We start from the raw sequence: 7,934 nt of genomic DNA on the forward strand, positions 1-7,934 counted from the left end.
ACTTTCTGAGGAGTACAGGCAGTCTCCCGGTTATGAATTTGTACTATTTTTCTGTACATTCACAAGTTGATTAGTGTACAAGTTGGAAAAAAATACTGGACAATATGTATTGTTTTAGAGACAGGTTTCCACTTAATTCAATGCAACAATAGCGACTGTTTAAAGCTAAATCTAAACATGAAAAGAAAAACTTAGAAACCTTGCAATGAGACAACTGGCCACGCCCAGTCAAGCTGCTTCTCTTGTTCCAACCGTTAAAAGAAACCAAGACCTCACAAACTGTTTGATTTATTGACTCTCCAAGTAGACAGCTCTTCACCTCTCTCTTAAATCCACCCTTCGAAAGAAAAGTGTGACAAAATGAACTCTCAAACCTACAGCATCACCACAACGCACAGGGAATGCATTCCAAGATTGTGACCCAATGGTGCTGAAGCAACTCTGATATTATTCCAAGTCAGGATGGTGAATGGCTTGGAGGAGAACTTGCAAGGGGTGGCGTTTTCATGTATCTGCTATCTTTGTGCTTCGAGATGGTTGTGTTCTTGAGTACAGAGGTGCGTTCTAAAGAATCTTTGTTGAATTTCTGCAATGCATCTTGTAGACAGCACGCGTCTTGTGACTGAGCCTCGGTGGTGGAGGGAGTGGATGCTTGTGGATGTGATGTCAGGCAAAAGGGTGATGCATTGATCTGATTAGTGTCTAGCCGTTGAGTGTTGTTGGATCTTCACTGATCCAGGCACATGGGAGTATTCCATCACACTCCTGATTTGTGCTTTGTAGATGGTGGAAAGGCTTATTATGGTTGGGTGCTGGGGTTGGGAATATGTATTCAGGAGTTGGGTTTCTCAGTGCAGGACTTCTAATCTCTGACCTGATCTTATTTCTCCAGACCTCAAACACTTCTAATTTTCAGGCTTGGATTTCACCACCCCAACTGTGAGATTCAAGATTGAAGGCTGGATCCGATTACTCTGAGAAGCCAAACTGTGACAAATTTAGGTATGTCCAATGATGCCACCATTCTTGGAAGGGATCCGAAACCTGGTGGTTTACAACTTCACCTAAAGACTGGAGCAATTCCTCTGGAGCTTCAGATCTCGCCTATTAATAATGCCCCAATCTCCATCTTGCTTCTAATTCCACCTTGTCAAATAGTTAAATGAATGGGAAGGAGATATAATCAGAGGTTGCGTGCGACGACCCTCTGCACAAGATATATGATGTGTGTTTTGGCTATGTTCAAAGTCAAGCCATGGATGGGGAAAGGCGATTAGTTCAGGACAAGTTGTTGTGCATGGATCGAGGAGGAGAACTGAGAAAATCAATTAATCACAAATAGATATCTCGAGGTGAGTTATGGGTTCTGGTGGGGACACTTAATCCTGAGAAACTGTTCACTGAAGAGACGTGCAAATTATGAAGTTATTCAAATTCGCAACTCCTCCCTGAGTCGTTATCCCAATCCTTGTTCTGATTCTATGAAAAGGTGGTTCGCTTGGAACCACGTTGGATCAGGTTGAACTTTTCCAATCTCTTATCAACTCCCCAACCGACCTACTGAGTCCACCTCCTCCTTTTTGAGAAGGATGGTAATTTGATCAGTAAATTTGCAGGGTCTTGTCCTTTCTCCATCTTGCAGTTAATTTAGAGACGATTGTCATTCAGACTAAGAGGAAATGCTCCCTCGCTCCTTGCACAACTCGCAATCTATTGGCGAACTAATACTCATAACAATATCTGACCTTATGGCAACTAGCACTGATGTCAAACGCTATGGGATATTATTACTTTCTGGAATCTCTCCTGAATATCATCCTTGTGTACAGTATCATCACTGTCCTGTTGTATGGAGCATGAGACTCTTCATTCTGTTCACCCAACACTTTCTCTCGTGATTGACTTGCGGCTATTTTTTGCCAGAAGCTGAAAAAAATGCACCGAGAGAACTGCAACTTCAGTACCAGCAACAACCTGCACTCAGATTTGTTTTAAAGAACTTTATATGAACCTAATTTGATCATTAATAATATTCCAGGGGAATGACATATAAAACCAAACTATGATACTGATTCTTCATGTGTTGGACTTAACCGGTTTGGAAAGATTTTCAGATTTTGGTTCCATTTGCTTTAATCCTGCAGCTCAACACTCTGAGAGGCAGATACATTTTTGTGGCCAATGGAGTCCACAACGGACTGAAGGGTCAGAGCAAGGGAGAGTGTCCCACTGAGCCCGAGATGGAGAACAGGAAGCAGTCTGTGAATTTACTCTTCGCCATATCTGGAAACTGCTTACTTCTGCGGCTGGTGCATGTCATAAAATTTATATATTACAACGTTAGAAGAGCAGATGACATAGATCCGAAGGATGTAATTCATCAAGTCGGATGGCTGCTGCTAAGTTTAATTTGCTGCACAGACATATTTATTTATTGTTTGATTCAGTCGAATCAAACAATAAATAAATTATGTAAAGCTATCGATTCAGATCAGTAATGAATACAATCACTGATAGTAGCTGAGAACCGGGTCCCAGTTTCAGCTGTTCATGAATAGAAACAGCAATCCGTTGACTCCCAAAGGAGTAGAGAAAAGGACAGGGCAGGATGGAGAAAGTGATTCTCCTAGAAAAGAGAATGTAAATGAAGCTTACAGGCAGGTCAGTGCGCTCTCTCCATGTCAAAAGAGACAACAGTCACAGTTTCTCATCCACTGCCAGGTGTTTGAACCTCAACTCTTCAATTTTGCTAAGATTGGAATTCAATTCGAGCTTCCAAAAGTTAAACTTGCGTCGACACTGACATTGTGTGTTTGTTTTTGGAATTCACAAACATTACTTACTTGTTGAAGTATTTGATCCCTCGTAATTCCATTCATTCCAAATTCTTCGACAATATTTCAATTCCCTCACTGGTCTTCATTCTGGCAGGCAATCCCTGTAATCCTTCATTTCCCATGGCCAATCCAGCTCACCTGCATTCCCATGGACACTATGGGTAATTTAGCATGGCCAATCCCGCTAACCTACATATCCATGGACACTATAGGCAATTTAGCATGGCCAATCCAGCTAACCTGCACTTCCAGGAACACAATGGGTAATTTAACATGGCCAATCCAGCTAACCTGCACATCCAGGGACACTGTGGGCAATTTAACATAGTGAATCCCCCTCACCTGGACCTGTTGGACTGTGGGAGGAAAACAAATTACCCAGCAGAAATCCATTTTCGTTTTGACTGTTTTGTGCGTCTGTAAGTATGTGTGTGTGTGTGTGTCTGTGAGTGTATTTGGTGTGTTCCTTATTTTATTTGTCAGTATGTTCCTATATCTTGCTGTATTCCTGTGTTTAGGTCTGTTTGTACGACTGAGGGTGTGGTTGTAAATCTGTGTCCCTTTGGTTGTGAATATGTTTCTCTCTCAGCTTGAGATTGACTCTCATGAAAACGGGCAAGTGAACCATACAGCAGGCCACGCTGCACAGATTGCTCACAAATATGCACTTATGGGAACCTGGGAAAGGCGAACTGTTTCTTCTGTTCAAAGGCCTGCATAATGAACTGAACAAGACAGGGGAAGATTCATTGAAAGGCTGGACACCAGCTTTTTTGTGCATGCTTCAACCAAGCATGCAAAATATAAATAATGTTTTATATTGAAAGTGCCTGTGTCCCTTTATGAATATTGTTATATATTGGATCATAAGGCCATACAAATTAGGAGTTGAAAAACGGCATTTAGCCCTATCGAGTCAACAGTGGCATTTATTTCTCAATCCCAATCTCCTGCATTCTGCGGGTAATATTTGATCCCCTTACCAATCGCTATTCCACAAACACTTTCCTAAATATGCTCAATATCCTGGTCTCCACAGCCCTCTGTGGCAATGATTTCCATGGGTGACCCACCATTACACTGAAGAAATTCATCCTCATCTCCATTCCAAAGGTCTGTCCTTCACTCTGAGGCTGTGCTCTCAGAGCATAGTCTCTCCTACATGTGGAAACAATTGATGAGCACAAGGTGAAATGGGAGGATTCTTCACAAAAGGATGTGCAATGTTGTTTTAAAGCTTTGGGAAACTGGCTGTGGACTGTTTGGAATCGGTGGACTGGACCAGGTCTTCGCAATCAACACTTTGGGATGGATCTGCAGTCCCAGCGGCGGTCGGAAGGGTGGCAGCACAGAGCAGCGGCGATCACACGTTCGCGTGTCTTGGTGAATGATGAGGCTGGGACACCCAGTCTCTCAGTATTCTGACACAAAACACATATTCTGGCAGGGGTGTGGAGGAGGCACTAATTGAAGAGCACTGGGAAAAGAGAGAGAGCTAAATACAAATAGAAAGAGGGTTAACGATTGTAATTGACAGAGAACTTAATCAAGAAAAATGAGGAGATTATTAAACATACAATTAGTGTGGTTTAAATAGGGAATAATAGGGAGAGAGCTGAATACTGGGAATGGGAGCGGGATGTTGAAGACAGAACAGGGAGAAGATTTTAGAGAAAGCAATAGTGGGAGAAGTATGTAGATAGTAAGAGGAAGTGTATCGATTACAGGGGCACATGGAGAGTTTTAATACGGGGAGAATGTAGCGAATATATTGAGGTAAGCCAGATGGATCTCATTGAATATGGGACTGTTAACCTGGTCTAGTCATGGGGTCCTGGCTGACAGCAATAAACAGGAATATCAGGGATTCTGCCGAGTCAAGTAACCAGCTTTGTGCTGGCTGGGTCAGTGTCACATACTGTGTATGCGTAAAATCAGTGACTTGTTGACGGGTTACTAAACTTTATGGAACATAAGAAGATTTGATACAGAATAACAGGGAGAGTGTATAGTAGAGTGGAGTGCAGTGAGAATTACGTTACGGGGAAAGGAAGTGGAGTAAAACAGTGTAATAGAGAAAGAACTAAATAGAGACTAATGAGAAGAGAGTTGAATGCAGTATAATTGGGAAAGTCTTAAATCCAGGAAAAATGTGATTGTTAAATACAGAGTGGAGAGGATTTAGTGGTGACGAATAATGAGAAGGCTAATTAGTGAGCAATAGGGAGAAAACTGAATTCAGAGACAGGGTTAAAGACTGTCGTCTCAAATATCCATTTAAATAGAGCGGGTTCAGTGGAGAATTGTCGTGAGAGGGTTAAACATGAAATAATAGGGACAGTATTAAACAGAGAGTAATAGGGAGAGGGTTGAACTGAGCGGAAGAGAGATAAAGATGGTTAAATACAATGGAATATACAGGATCAAACATAGGTAAAGGTAGATTAAGAGTAATGGGGGAAGAGTAAATGCAGAATAATAAGGGAAGGATGAAATATGGGGCAATTAATAGAGATAACTGAATACAGATATTGGCTTAAATGTTGATTCATAGGGAGAAGTTACCACAAAGAAGTCTCATCCCTTCAAATTTCCAAACCTCAATACTGAGCCTTGGCTCTCCCTCTGTCCATTTGCTTTGCCTCCCAGGATCACCTCTCTCCGCCTCACCTTCTTTCCCTTATTCCCAATGCAGTTGTCGTTGAACCTCGCACACACTCACACTCCTCATACCTTCTCTTTTCCTCCTGCCATCGCTTTTTCGTATAGAACAGTGTGAATTGACGTAATGCCCTTTTGCTGTTCTTGTAATCACATGAGAGGGGATGAATGGCCTTCAACCTCTCCTCTTTACCACCTCAAACTGAGCTAAACTGCCTCCTCCTCTTCCTCTGTATCAGTCTCAAAAATGAGCTTTTCCATTCAGTCACGGGGTGAGGGCATTGCTGACCAGCGCCAGCATTGTTGCCCATCTCTAATTGCCTCGAGGGCAGTTAAGTGTCAACCGCATTGTTGTGGGTCTGGAATCACATGCTCCCGTTCATTTAAGGATGGAGTTTTACCTCTTGAACGGACATGAGTGGATCAATAATTAATCTTAGATTTGTGTTCTCTTTAATTAGCATCTTTAATTCCAGACATTTACTGAATTCAAATTGCACTATCTGCTGTATTCCAGAACATTACCTGGCTATCTTGATTAACAGTCCAGCAATAATTCCATGAAGCCATTTTCTCCAACTACTGGATGACCTCCTTTTTATAGCAGGCTGGAGAAGGGGCTGAATGAAAACCGTAGAGCTGCAGACGCTGTAAGTCAAAAACAAAATCAGGACTTGCTGGAAAAACTCAGCAAGTCTGCTGGCATCTGTCAAGAGTAATCGGAGCTGAATGGCCTCCTGTTCGAGTGTAACAGGCCGGAGAAGGGGCTGAATGGCCTTCTCCTATTCTAGTGTTGCAGGGTGTGTGTATGGCAACCGGACACGCATTTAGTCATTAAAAACGAAGCAATGCTTTGTCCATTGAATTAAAATCAAAATCTGTCAGTGATATTTGCAAGTCTCTGTCTATCTGTTCTCCTGTTAAGGAATATCTTAAATAAAGGTTCCGTGCATTATTCTAAATACTTCAGCTCTTCACAGTCAATTAGTGCGCTGCATCTATGCATATTTTATACAATTAACCAGGGAAAGGGGCAGGAAAACGGTGGAGGTGAGAATTGCTTAATCCTTTTGGTAAAGAGCGGCACTATAAATTGACTGACCCAATTCTGGAGGGGATGTCATAATGTCAAGTCTTGGAGGTGTACTTTTTTTTGGTAAGTGACTGGGCAGGTTGGGCAGGCTTCTAAAAATCCATATAATATCCAGTTAGAGCACAAACGTGAGGGAAATGTTGCTAAAACAGTATAATTCACGGTTTCAGCCACGATTGAGGGAAGCAGATCTGCTTTGAACCATTGAAAAATGAAAGTCCTGTAATGAGTCAAAATTGATTTCTGCCCATTTCTCAGTACCACACATTTGGAAAAATGTCAATGCCTTGGATCGGTTCTGGGAAGAGATTAACAGTCACAGAGACATAGCAACAGGCGATTCAGCCCACTCGAGCGTTTCAATGGCGTGCAATGGCGGATCTGTAAGGTAATTTCGTACACCCTGTGTTTGTGACTTACTTCTTAATATGTATGCATAACAAAGACAAAATCTATCTCAGATTTAAAATTAACAACTGGTCCAGCATTAAATGCCAAGTGGCACTAACCTGCCCTTCCAAGTATCCACAACCTTTTCTGTGTAGAAGTGTTCCTTAACATTTCTCCAGAGCACACTGTCCCTAATTCACTGACTATTTCCCTTTGTTCGAGAATCGATGACCAGGTTTATCTTTATCTACCCTGTGTTCTAATCTCGAGAGAGAGCAGGGCAGGCCTAATTTGCACAGTCTGTCCTCATACCTATACCCTGAAAGTAGAGGTATCATTCTTGTAAATCTACTCTGTGTTCCTTCTTATGCCAATATTTCCTTCCAAATATTTGGTGCTTGGATCTACTCCCAATAAGATCAAATCAGAATATTTCCTACCTGCAGCATAACTCCTGTGGCCTTACATGGGATGAGAGGCTCACCATTAAGGATAGCAATTATGGCCGAACACATTGCTGTGGGTCCTGAGTCACATAAAGGCCAGACCAGGTAAGGATGGCCGTTGCCTTCCCTAAAGGACATGAGTGAAACTTTACTTAGTGATTTCTTTTCTCTTGAAAAATACGAAGGCAAAATCATTAAACAAGGAGGTGACCATTTCCCTGTAGACATTGACAATATCCCCTGTAGGCTTCGTTTTCATATATTCTGACCTACTGCAAAATTTGTCAGCCTCGTTTTACACCAATAATCAGACTTGGTTAATTATTTTCGAAATAGAAGATAGATAAATATGCAACTTTACAAAACCAGTTTTTCCCTCTAATATCCCGAGTAACATAACAGTTCTGAAATATCTATGCCCGCAAACTGGCTTAAAATATGCGATTACAGCTCGTTGAACTGGAGTTGGGTCAGTACTTCCTTCTCATAAGGTTCTTGCTTCGTTGT

Source organism: Chiloscyllium plagiosum, chromosome 46 (assembly GCF_004010195.1).
Source record: "Chiloscyllium plagiosum isolate BGI_BamShark_2017 chromosome 46, ASM401019v2, whole genome shotgun sequence".
Taxonomy (NCBI): domain Eukaryota; kingdom Metazoa; phylum Chordata; class Chondrichthyes; order Orectolobiformes; family Hemiscylliidae; genus Chiloscyllium; species Chiloscyllium plagiosum.